Genomic DNA, 13,351 nt, shown 5'->3' with positions numbered 1-13,351 from the left:
TCTACTGAAGACTTGAGCATCTCATGACCTTCTCATCACAAACACTGTCTTCTGCTTACCTAAACACAATAAAACTTCCTGGATGCACCCTCAAAGCAAACATTGGTATCTATTAGACTCTGTGATTATAAAAAGAAGAGAAGACAGGATGTGAGTGTGACAAAGACAACAGGTGGTACAGACTGCTGTACTGATGACAGACTCATTCTCTCTAAGCTAAATAATCACATTCAACCAAAGAGGCTGTCCCAAAGCAAAATGAATACTAGAAGAATTAATGCCAAGAGATTAGAGAGTCTGTCTGAGGAGGAACAGTTTTTTGCTAACTTGGGAAAACTGAGTCAACACACATCTGGCAACAGTGGCGCAGTGGGCAGCTTTCTGAGATCTGGTGTACAGCACTGCATCTGGGTCAAAACACTGGCAAACACTAAGACTGGTTTGATGAAAATGATAGGGAAATATAGAAGCTGCTAAATGATAAACAAGAACTCCACAGGGTTTACCAGCAGGATAGCTCATCCATTTCTAAGAAGGTAGCATTTACTTCCATCAAAAATAAAATTCAAGCAAAGCTTAGAGAGATGTAGGATTCGTGGTTCAGTAAAAAGGCAAATGAAATTCAGTTTTGTGCAGATCGTAACAAACCAAAATGCTTTTATGATTCCCTGAAGTCTATTTATGGATCAAAGACATATGGTGCATCTCAACTACTCAGTTCTGATGGAGTCATATGGATTAACAATAGGGAAACGATCCTAAAGAGATGGGATGAACATTTACATAGTGTTTTTGGCAGACTATCATCAATCAATGCAGAGGTTATTGATTATTTACCCCAAGTTGAAGTCAATCAGTCCATAGCTGAAGTTCCAACTAAAGAAGAGATTTTGAATGTCATTAGGTTTCTTTCAAGTGGTAAAGCACCTGGTGCTGATTCCATTCCAGCTGAGATCTACAAGGTGGGGGATTCATTGCTCATCCAAAAACTAAAATTTTCCAGGTAATATGACATGAAGAGGTTATTCTCCAAGAATTCAAGGATGCCTCTATCATCCATCTCTAAAGGTAAAGGGAGTAGATTGTCCTTTGACAATCACAGGGGTATTTCTCTTTTAGATATTGCTGGTAAGATTCTTGTAAGAGTCCTTCTCAATAGGCTAATCCTTCAACTGGAACTTGGTCACTTTCCTGAGAGCCAGTGTGTCTTCAGAAAGGGTCAAGGAACCATTGATATGATGTTTGTGCCCAACAACTCTTGGGAAAATGCCAGGAAGAGAACAGAAGTCTGTATACAACATTTGTAGATCTGACCAAGGCCTTTGATATCCTGAGTCTTGAGGATTTATGGAAAATGATGCCAAAATTTGACTGCTCAGAAAAGTTCATCAGTACTGTACATCAATTTCATGATGACATGTATGCCTGGGTTCTGGATAGTGGATGATGCTCTCAAGATATCCCAGTCACCAGTGGAGTAAAACAAGAATGTGTCCTTGTTCCCAGTGTGGCTTCAGAAAGGGTCAAGGAACAATCTTTATGGTGTTTGCTGCTCAACGTCTCCAGGAGAAATGCCAGGAACAGAACAGAGAAATTTTGAGTACTCTGGACAAGTTCATTTACCTTGGCAGTATCTTTTCCGAGAAGATACACTTTAACAATGAGGTTGACACACACACATTGCCAGAGTTAGCTCAGTATTTGGGAGGCTCTGAAAGAAAGTATGGGAGAGAAGAGGTATTAGACTGACTACCAAACTGAAGGTCTACAGAGCAACTGTGCTGACCTCATTGCTATATAACTGTGAAACCTGGATAGTTTAACAGTTCTATGTCAGGAACTGAATTGCTTTGTCTTAGGAATTGCTTTAAGAAGATTCTGAAGATCATTTGGCAGGATAAGATACCAGATACTGAGGTCCTTTCTCAAGCTTTCTCAAGCTAATCTGCCTAGCATTCCTACATAACTGCAGAGAGTCGTATGATATTACAATGGGCTGGATATATTGTTAGAATATTAGATGTACCAAAAAGCTATTTTATGGAGAACTCACAAAGGCCAAGAACTCACAAGGGGGTCAGAAGAAGTGATACTAAGACATCCTGAAGATCTCACCTGAAGAACTTTAGAATTAATTGTACAACATGGGAGACATTGACACAGGACCACCCCGCATAGTGTGACCTCATCAGTGAGGGTGCTGCATGAGGAAGGCAGAATGGAAGCAGCTCAAAGGAAATGAGACATCAGTAAGTTTAGAGTACCCACCCCAAGTGTTCATATAGGTTATTTTGCCCAACCTGTGGTAGAGCATTCTGAGCTCATATTTATCTGATCAGCCACAGTTGGAAACAGTGTAATTTGTCTCAAACATGATGATGTCATTTTGATCTTCTTTGATAACAAAGGACAAGAACTGAACCAGAACTGAACTGAATCGCTTAGATCTAAAGAATCTCTCCTTATCTCTCCTTCTGATAGACTCTCTTTTTTATGGAAATTTACCATTTCTTAGAAGAATGATTTCAATGTACTTTCAGGATGTTTTTGACTTCCTAATGGGATAACTGGGGTTTTTTTAAAGTTTTTTGGCAAGGCAATGGGGTTAAGTGACTTGCCAAAGGTCACCCAGCTAGTTAATTATTAAGTGTCTGAGACTGGATTTGAACTCAGGTGCTCCTGACTCCAGGGCCGGTGCTCTATCCACTGCACCACCCAGCTGCCCCATGGGATAACTGTTTGCCCCTCCTCCTTCCCTATGTTTTACCCTCATTAAAAATTAGAAAAATTCAGGACTTCTGGTGCCAAGATGGCAGAATGAGGAAGGAACCGACTGAAACTCTCCCAATTTGCTCTTCAAACCATTAGAAAATCACATCATAATTGATCTAGGAGCAAGGAAACAGCTTACCAACAGGGCAGAAAAGATCTATCTCACAGGGGTGGAAGGAAAGTGAGGTCCAAGAGCAGCAGCAGCAGCAGCACAATCAGGCTCATAGCAGGGGGTCTGCAGCAAGGTTTTATACCTGTAGTAATCTACCAGCAAGGTCCCATCTTCCTGCAATCAGCAATCCCCTAGACAAGTTAGTAGTCTATACAGCACTGCAAGGCCCAGCACAAGCCACCAGAAAGCTCTGTCCCAGGCTGACCAAGACTCTAATCTTGGGGCCTTTTGGCAGAGAACATTTCCATAGCAACTCAGCAACAGGATCCCATCCCTGGGGCAGATCATCAGATAAACTCTACATTCAAGGGAGACCAACAGGGAGACCCCCCCCCTCCCATACAAGATAGAAAGGAACACTCCCTTCCAGAGAAAGCAAGAAACTAAACCCTGAAGTCCAGTGAAAGCCCGCAGTAAGACTCAGAATCCCAATACAAAAAGCCTGAAAACATACAGGACTAGAGCTCAATTCTCACATAAAAACAGTAAGTCACAGAAAAAGGGCAGGAAAAAAATGAGCAACATCCCCCCCCCAAACAACAAAAAAGAGATTGACTTTAGAAAGTTGCTATAGGGAGGATCAGTGTATAAACCTAGAAGCAGACAAATAGGGCCAAAATGGCATATATATATGAAGACTCAAAAAAAAAAATGTAATTTGGTCTCAGGTCCAAAAAGAATTCCTAGAAGAGCTCAAAAATATTTTAAAAAAGCAAATTAGAGAAGTAGAAGAAAAATTAGGAAAATAAATGTGAGTAAAGTTAGAGAGTTATGGAAAAAGGGATAATTTTATTGGAAAAGATGCAAAAATTTGCCAAGGGAAAAGAACTCTAAAAATAGAACTGGTCGAATAGAAAAGGAAGTACTAGAGTTCACTGAAGAAAATAATTCCTTAAAAATTAGAAGTGAACAAGTGATAACTAATGACTATGAGATATTAAGATCCTATAAAACAAAATTTAAAAATTAAAAACATAGAAGAAAATGTGAAATTTCACAATGGAAAAAAAAAACAATTGACCTAACAAATAGTTTCAGGAATTATAATAAAGAATTATTAGATCATGGCTTAAAAGCCATGATCAAAAAAAAGAAAGAAAGAAAAAGAAATTAGCAAGGAAAACTGCCCTGATATTCTAAAACCAGAAGGTAAAATAGAAATCCCAGAATAAAAACTCCCAGGAACAGTATAGTCAAATTCCAGAGCTTGCACAAAAGGATAAAGTATTGCAAGCAGCCAAAAAAGAAACATATCTTGGAGCTTCAGTTAGGATTACACAGGATTGACAGCTTTCACATTAAAAAAACTGAGGACTTGAAAAATGATATATTACCAACAAGAATCACCTACCCTAGGAAAACTGAATATAACCTTGGGGGGGGGGCATTTACATTTAATGAAAAAGAACACTTTCAAGAAGTATTTATAATTAAAAGACTAGAGCTGAATAAAAAAACTACCTCCAAATACAAGCTCATGGTAAACATAAAAAGGAAAAATGAAATGAGAAAACATAAGAAATTCAATATGGTTAAACTACATATATTTCTATTTGGCCAGATAATATTTGTGAATCAATTTTATTACTAAAAGAGCGATTAGGAGGATTAACGTAGACAGAGAATGTAGATAAAATCCCTGGGCTGATGATACCCCCCAAAAACAAAATAAAGGGATGAAAAAGAAAAATGCACTGGAAGAAGGAGGGGAGATTTAATGGGATTGAATCAAGATTGAATGAATTATTCAACATAAAAGAGGCATGAAAGAGGAGAATATAATGGAGGGGAAGATGGGGGGAGAGGTGTGATAGGTAAAATTCAAACTTTTCTTTCATCAAAATTGGCTCAAAGAGTCATACACTCACTTGAATACAAAAATTTCTCTTACCTAATGAGGAAATAAAAAGGGATGGGAATAAGAGAAGAAGATGGGACTGATAATAGAGAGAGTATACTGGGGAAGGTGGTGATAAGAAGTAAAGCACTTGTTAGGAGGGAAAGGGTAGAAGGAGTAAGAAGGGTGTGTGGGGGGGTTAAACAAGCAAAAGATAACATAGAGGGAAATAAAAAATTAGTTATATCTTTAAATGTGAATGGGACAAACTCATAAAGTGGAAGTTGATAGAATGAATTAAAAAATCAGAATACTAAAATATGTTGCTTACAAGAAATACATTTGAAGCAAAGAGACACATACAGGATAAAGGTAAGGTAATGGAACTAAATCCATTATGCTTTAGTTGAAGCAAAGTAAACAGGAGTAATAGTCATGATTTCAGACAAAGCAAAAAAACAGATCTAATTAAAAAAGATAAAGAAGAACAAAATTTTGCTGAAAGGTACTCATATCAATATTAAATGTATGTACACCAAATGTAATAGCATCTAAATTTCTGAAGATGTTAAATGAACTATAGGAGGAAGTGTAATAAAATTATACTAGTGGGGGATCTCAACTTTACCCTCTCAGAGGTAGATAAACCTAACCAAAAAATAAATAAGAAAGAAATTAAGAAGGTGGATAAAATTCCGAAAAATCTCACAACCAAATGCAGAAAAGCAGAAATAGTAAATGAATCCTTTTCTAATTGTAATGCAATAAAAATTGCATTCAAAATTGACAATGGAAAGAGAGATTAAAAATAACTGGAATTATATATTATATAATCCTAAACCTTACATAATATAATCCTAAAAATATTTGGATCAAAGAGCAAATCGTAGAGACACTAATTCATTAAAGAAAATGATAACATACTAAAATTTAGGGGTTGCAGGCAAAGCAGTATTTGGGGCAGAAAGGTGGTGCAGTAGATAGAGCACTACCCCTGGAATCAGGAGGATCTGAGTTCAAATTCAGTTTCAGACACTTAATAATTACCTAGCTCTGTGACCTTGGTCAAGTCACTTAACCCCATTGTCTTGCAATCACCAAAAAATAAAAGATAAAATAGAGGAAAAGCAGATCAATAAATTGGCCATGCAACTAAAATAAACTAGAAAAAAATCCCCAATTGTACATCAAAATGAAAATTATGAAAATCAAAGGAGAAACTAATAAAATTGAAATAAAACATTGAAATAATAAGCTAGAAGTTGGTTTTATGAGAAAACCAATAAAAATAGATAAACCATTGGTTAATTTGATTTTAAAAAAGGAAAAGAAAAAACAAATTATAAGTATTAAAAATTAGAGGGTGAATTCACCACCAATGAAGATGAAATTAAGAGAATTGTTAGGAGATATTTTGCTCAATTATATGACAATAAATTGGACAATCTAAATGGAATGAATGACTATCAACAAAACTATAAATTAGCAGATTAACAGAAGAAATAAAATACTTAAATAACCCAATTTTAGAAAAAGAAATTGAACAAGCCATCAATGAACTTCCCTAAAAAAACTCCCCAGGACCAGATGGATTCATAAATGATTTCTACCACACATTTAAAGCATGATTCCAATACTATATAAACTATTTTTAAAAATAAGCTAAAAAGGAGTCCCAAATATTTTTATGACTCAAATATAGTGCTGATACCCAAACCAGGAAGAGCCAAAACAGAGAAAGAAAATTATAGATCAATTTCCCTAATGAATATTGATGCAAAAATTTTATATAAAATATTAGCAAGGAGATTTTAGCAATTTATAATGAGAATAAAACATTTTAACCAGGTGGGATTACCATCTAAGGTAAACTTAAAACTTTAAATAAAAATGTTAAAAAAAGAGAAAAATCCAAATCTTTACCCAAATTTTTAATCACTCCAGCATTAATCACATGAAGAAGGATTTAGCAGCTGCTAGAATGTCTTTCATTTAATAAAGAGTGAGAAAACAAATTACCACAATAAAAGTACAGTTAGCAATTGGGGAAGAGAGGTCATTTAGATAGGAAGCTTGTACTTAACGAGGCTGGTTGTATTAAATTGAATCAGTTTTTTTTCCCTGAGCCAGGTCTCTAAGAAGGGAGGATAAAGCCTTTATTAAATACTAGAAATAAGAAACTTTGAGTCAATTGATTTTTTTTTTTTTAGGTTTTTGCAAGGAAAATGCGATTAAGTGGCTTACCTAAGGCCACACAGCTAGGTAACTATTAAGTGTCTGAGACCGGATTTGAACCCAGGTACTCCTGACTCCAGGGTCGGTGCTTTATCCACTGTGCCACCTAGCCACCCTGAGTCAATTGATTTTTTTATAGTCAAGTTGGGGATTAGAAAATTTATAGTTCTCTCTCATGAACATGCTCACCATTCTCAGCCCAGGGTTCAGGGAAAAGCCTTCTCCTAAGTTCTCGATATCTTTGTTTAATTGAAGCTTATTGACTTATAGAGCAAGTGGTGGTGCTGGTGGTGGAGTGGAACCAGCACCCAGTGATTAGGTACTTCACTTGGTCTTTCCCACCTTCCTCCCATTAATAGAGAATCAAAATGGTACTTTATTATGGGCTTCTGGTTTCTTTTTTCCCAGAAGTCTTAAAAAACACATTTCCAGCACTCCAAAACACATCATCAGCTTATACATTGTGACCTAGTAATTGCTCAAATCTCTCATTTCCATGGCAGCATTGACAATGCAGATGTTACATTGAGATATAGTTATAATTAATATAATTCAGTTTCTCATTAGTATATATACTTATTAATCATTGATTGGGGATTTCACATTTAGAGATCAACAGTTAATCTAATGTTTATAGATGGCCTAAAATGTTGTGATTCTTAGTATCATTTGCCTTTTTCCCGCCACTCTGCTACCATCACTGTAGAAACAAAATTAAGAGCCATTTTGCATTTTTCTTTGTTTCATTAGATACCTACTCCAAATAATTCATCTTTATTCACTTCTTAGTGTCTGTTCTTACTAGGCTGATACTCAGAGAGTATACACAGTATTTTAATGGGACAGTATTCTAAACCTATTTCCCTCCCTCCCTCCCTCTCTTCCTCCTTTGCTTCCTTCTTTTCTTTCAGAGATTACTAGAAGTGGGAGTTGACTTTTGATGGATGAGTTTTTAGGTAGTCATAGGGATAGGAACCAGATTTCTGAGGATTGAAAAGAGAATGGAAAATGAGGAAGTATAAACACTGAAGGTTAGGGACCTCAATCAATTTTCAATAATGCAGAGCAGGTGCTGATCTGCATTGTTAGAGGGAGCTTTGTCATTGTTAATAACAATTTCATCATCATTACTGATGATGATGAATCCTATTTCACTGTCACCATTTACATTTTTTCTTCTCATTCCCAGACTTCCAAGTATTTCTAGAGAAAGTCATGAAAAAAATGCCAAATTACTACTTTAAATCCATGATACTTAAATATAATAGGGTACTCACTTCTGTATAGCAATCCTATAATAATCATGATAGTAATATTTAATTAATATTATTAAACAATTAATTAAATAATCAATATTATTAATAATGCATGATACAAATATTATATAATATTAATATATAATAATGCTAACAATATAATTATGATGAAATAACATTAGCAAATTTTAAATTGATTGATTACTAGTAAATAATTATAATTATTGTTATGATGGTTATAAGATGATGGCTACAATCTTGTACATGAAGTAGTTCTAATGATGAAGAAGTCTAAAGTATGGCTATACCATTTTGGTAGCTATAATCAGGTTGAACATATGAGTAAGGAGACATTCATATGAATAAGGAGACATCTATAATTTACTAGATAGCATTCAAGACCTGAATAAATGAGATAAGAATGTAAATACAGTCAAAGGTAATCTCCACTAGTTTATACTAGAAAGGAATTTATTTTAACTTCTTAGCAATTTAAGTTTCCCATTAATGTGCAAATTCTACCATGCTAAAATATTAGTGAACAATGTATAAGTTAAATTAATTTCTTTTAGGTTTTTGCAAGGCAAATGGGGTTAAGTGGCTTGCCCAAGGCCACACAGCTAGGTAATTATTAAGTGTCTGAGGCCAGATTTGAACCCAGGTCCTCCTGACTCCAAGGCCGGTGCTTTATCCACTACGCCACCTAGCCACCCCTAATTTTTAATACAACAGTTGTCCTTATGACTAACATAAAACTACCTGGGCAGCTAGGTGGTAGTGGATAGAGCACTGACCTTGGAGTCAGGAGGATGGTAGTTCAGCTCTGGCCTCAGACATTTCTTACTAGCTGTGTGATCTTGGGCAAGTCACTTAAACCTGAATACCTTGGGGCAGCTGGGTAGTGCAGTGGATAGAGCACTAGCCCTGGAGTCAGGAGGACCTGAGTTCAAATCTGCTCTCAAACACTTAATAATAATTACCTAACTGTGTGACCTTGGGCAAGTCACTCAACCCCATTGCCTTACCAAAAAAAAAAAAACCTGATTACCTCACATCCAGGGTCATCTCCAGTCATCCTGATTCATATCTGGTCACTGGATTCAAATGGCTCTGGAGGAGAAAGTGAGACTGGTGACTTAGCACAGCAGCCACTCGCTCAAATCCAATTCATATGCTTGTCATGGTATCACCTCCCTAATATTGTGGTCTTCTTTGAAAATGAAGGACAAACATTAATTAAGTAAAACCACTTATAAAAATCATTTGCATTATTTGAAGTCATATGTAAATGAGTTTTTTCACATCATTAGATATAAGGACAGATGTGAAAAAGTGCAGAGGTTCTTTTATTCACATGTCTCTGACAGGATAAAATTCTAACTTGTTTGGTGCCATGAAGGGGTTGTGAACCTAGAAACTGAGGTTAGGAGCAGGAGACCTGACTTTCACTTATAAGCAGTCCTCAGCCTCAGTTTCCTGAGTCATCAAATGGGAATAATTCTGCCCTGCATCCCTCAAAGAACTGCCATAAAGATTAAATGAGAATTTATGTAAATGTTCTTTGTAAACTACAAAAAATGCTCTAATCTTTTGAATTTGGCATTGAGTATAATCATTCTCTAACAGAAAAGTTTCCTAGTGCCAAGATACCACACTGTAAGACTGGATGATTGATAAAACACTGTAATATTATTATGCAAAAATTCTTGTTGGTGTGCTAGATAGGGGAAACTTTTTTAAAAAATAGTAGAATGAGCATAGAAGAAAAATTGACACACGTGCTATCCAGAAGAAAGAATAGAAAGGATACGTGAAAGGACATGTTACTTTGAATTTTATATATTCTGTTGAAGTAGAGAAATGTTGCAGTTTTTTTTCCTTTTTTTGTATTGAGACAAATGTTATAATCCTTTTCTTTAGCTGTATTGTTATTATACTTTTCTTATAAGCAAACCCCTTTAAGCAAGGAATGTACCTACCAAATAGACACTCTTAAAACAATCTTTTGAATCTGTTAAACCTTCCCTCTATTGACTCTAGACTAGTCTGCTATGTAATTCTATTTAAACTAGTATCTCCAAGTTATCTCATCAGACCCTCCTAGTTATACATCACAATTACCTTGAGTAATAAACACAACTATCTTGTGTTAATAAAAACCCTAACTCCTAGTCAAACTGATATCTTCAGCTAAGATGCAATAAAGTCTTAACTTTAATTTAAGAATTTATGGTTAATCTAAAACTCAGCTCCCCTCCAGGCATGTGTAGCAACCCAACTTCAAGCATTAAACTATTCCTATGGGTCCCTGATACCGCCCAGTTCTGCCCCTAACACGCACACATACTCTCCAAACTGCAGAACTCAGCAGGTCTGAGCCAATCAGCTGGGGGCCAGCCTACTGCTGGTAGCTGTTTTTTCTCCCCTCCCCATTTCTCCCTTCCTACTCTCCTTGATGTTCTTACCAACCCAGCTTGTAACTGTTTTTCTTTGCTCATACTTTACTATCTTCTTAAAAACTCACTCTCTTTACCTTGCTGCTTCCCTAAAGAACTCTGTGAATTAATTTGTAACTTTTTGCAGTAACCTGTGCATTAAAATTTATGACCTTTTCTTTCCCTCCTGAGTAAGAGAGCTTTCAAATCTTGCAAGACCCTTCCTCAAACAATTCTTCTGCATACACTATTATGTTAGGTAAAATAAACACATTCATTAAACAAATTAGGGCTAAGCTCAAAACTATGTAATTCTAGATGCAGACAATTGTTCACAGGATCAAAAAAATCAGATTTAGAACTGGAAGGAACTCTTACAAATCATTTTGTAATATCTCTTCACTTCTTTGAGGAAGACACTTGGGTTTTCTTGCAAGATTCAGAATTTCCAGAATCCTTTTCCATCAAATTCTTCCTAAAATACCACCATTTGGATACAGTCTTCTCTGATCCAGTTAAACTGGAAGCATTCTTCCTATACTCAGAAAGGGAACACTTTTATCTTTATCTCTCTCTCTTGACCAAATTACTCCAGATCTTCTTAGTGGAAATATCTTGTCATCCTACCCTTATCTAGTAAAGCTCCTTAAACTCCTTTAGGGTGAGGACTATTTTTTTCAATTGATTTATCTTTGACAGTTAAAAAATATCTCATCATAGTGGTAAGAGCTTCACCTCATGGCTCTGTGCCAATATCAAACTTAAGACCTGACGGCTACTATTTAGTTGTTTGGAATGCAGGACATAATATGTTATGATTTTCCTGCTTGTATCCAGTCAAAGAAACAGAGTTCAATGAGTCATGTTCACTGGAGGAGGTAGATTTCTCTTATGAATAGTGCAGGATCTTTTTGAGTCAAAGCTGACTTGTCCTATTGAAAAAGTCCCTTTTCTAATCAGAGGAGGACACCTTGAGTCAAAAGTAACTTGGCAATTTCAATTTGAAATTCCAATTTGACAAAGTTTGGATTGCAAAAGCCCAGAGAGAAATTGGATTGGTTGAAGTAATATAGCTAATGTGAGAATTAGAATTTCTCCACTCTGCTAAATGTCTTCTTACATCAATTGTAGACATAATATTTTTCATTATTTATAATATTTTCATTGCTTCTTAAGTTTTGCAAAGCATTTAGTATACATTATCTCACTTGACCTCCTCAAAACCTCTGAAATACTACGGAACTATCTACATTTTTGAACTGTTAAAATGCCCTCAGATCTAATACTAGTTAAGAGTCCAAATTTTCAGAGTTTTGCTTAACATTCACCCCAGCCAATGTCATTGCTGCTTCTTATACAATAAGATAAAATGATCACAAATCATAAAAAAGATTACTAGATTTTTTTTAAACACATGAACACTGTATTCTCTATGATTATATCCTTTAAGTATATCAGCTGGGGAATGGAGTAATCCTTCCTCTTAAATTTGATTAGTCAAGTTTAAACAATGTGACTTCAATCAAAGAACAAGTATTTAGAAAGCACCTACTCTTTGCCAAGCTCTGGGCTAAGCACTAGGAAGGCAAGTACAATGCTAGAGGGTGCTATGGGGAGAGCACCAGGCCTGAAGGCAAGGTGACATCCTCCTGAGTTCAAATCTGGACTCAAGCACTTATTCCTTGTGTGACCATGAGCAAATCGCTTAACCATGTTTACCTCATTTCCTCATCTATAAAATGATGTGGAAAAGGAAATGCAAACTGTTCCAGTGTCTTTGCCAAGAAAATATCAAAAATGGTCATGAAGAGTTAGAAATTACTGAACAATAACAACAAAGAATGAAAGAATCTGCTCTCAAGGAATTTATATTTTAATGGAAGAATTTTTATTCTCATGGGAGAGGAAGCAAATACACATTAAAAATAAGCACAACATAAATATAAATTTAATACAAATATGTCTCAACAATTTAAATATAAAAATAGTTTGGAGGGAATACATTATCAGTTGAGGTGGAGAGGATGTGAATCAGAAAAAGATGTCCTTCCAAGAATGGTGTAAGTATGCTTTCCAGATATGGGCAATGGTTAATGCTAAGGCAAACTGATAGAAGATATAGTATTTATATGAGAAACAGAGTATGGCTATAGCAGGAAGGAGAAATGTTTCACTGTCTATCATGCTCAAAGAATCACAGCATGAAAATCTGACTCTGTTTTGATTTAGAATGAAAATTTCAGAGCTGTAGCCCAACCTCTAAGCCTAATAGAAAAGAACAATGAGAACCATAGAGGTTAAGCAATTTGCTGATGTCAACCTAACTAGTTAGTGGCAAGGTCAGGAAATGAATTCAAGTCTTCTGACTCATAGGTCAATATTCCTTTTTTGTTTTGTTTTGTTTTGTTTTATTTTACTGTATATTATCAGCTCAACTGGTAAGAGCTTCCTGGCTCATGACTTAAGTTGTTCATTAGAGTTGGAAACAGATGGTCAGCTGCAATATGGCACATTTGGCAGTTAGGAACAATTTTGATCAAGATGAGATATAAAGACTTTCCTAAGTATATCTAACTGAGGACATGCCCTTGAACATTTAAATTAGTGGAATTTTTCTGATATTTTCTCTAAGTAGTAGAAGATA

At 35.6% G+C, this 13,351-nt stretch overlaps 1 protein-coding gene across 2 annotated transcripts in view; it reads left to right on the top strand.

The window, feature by feature from the left end:
- Positions 1-13,351, top strand: part of IL1RL1 (interleukin 1 receptor like 1) — a 74,144-nt gene that overhangs the window by 17,343 nt on the left and 43,450 nt on the right. The gene's annotated exons all lie outside the window — the stretch shown is intronic.

The sequence above is a fragment of the Macrotis lagotis genome, chromosome 6 (genome assembly GCF_037893015.1).
Source record: "Macrotis lagotis isolate mMagLag1 chromosome 6, bilby.v1.9.chrom.fasta, whole genome shotgun sequence".
NCBI classification, from domain to species: Eukaryota; Metazoa; Chordata; class Mammalia; order Peramelemorphia; family Peramelidae; genus Macrotis; species Macrotis lagotis.
This window is presented reverse-complemented; position numbering and strand designations above follow the sequence as displayed.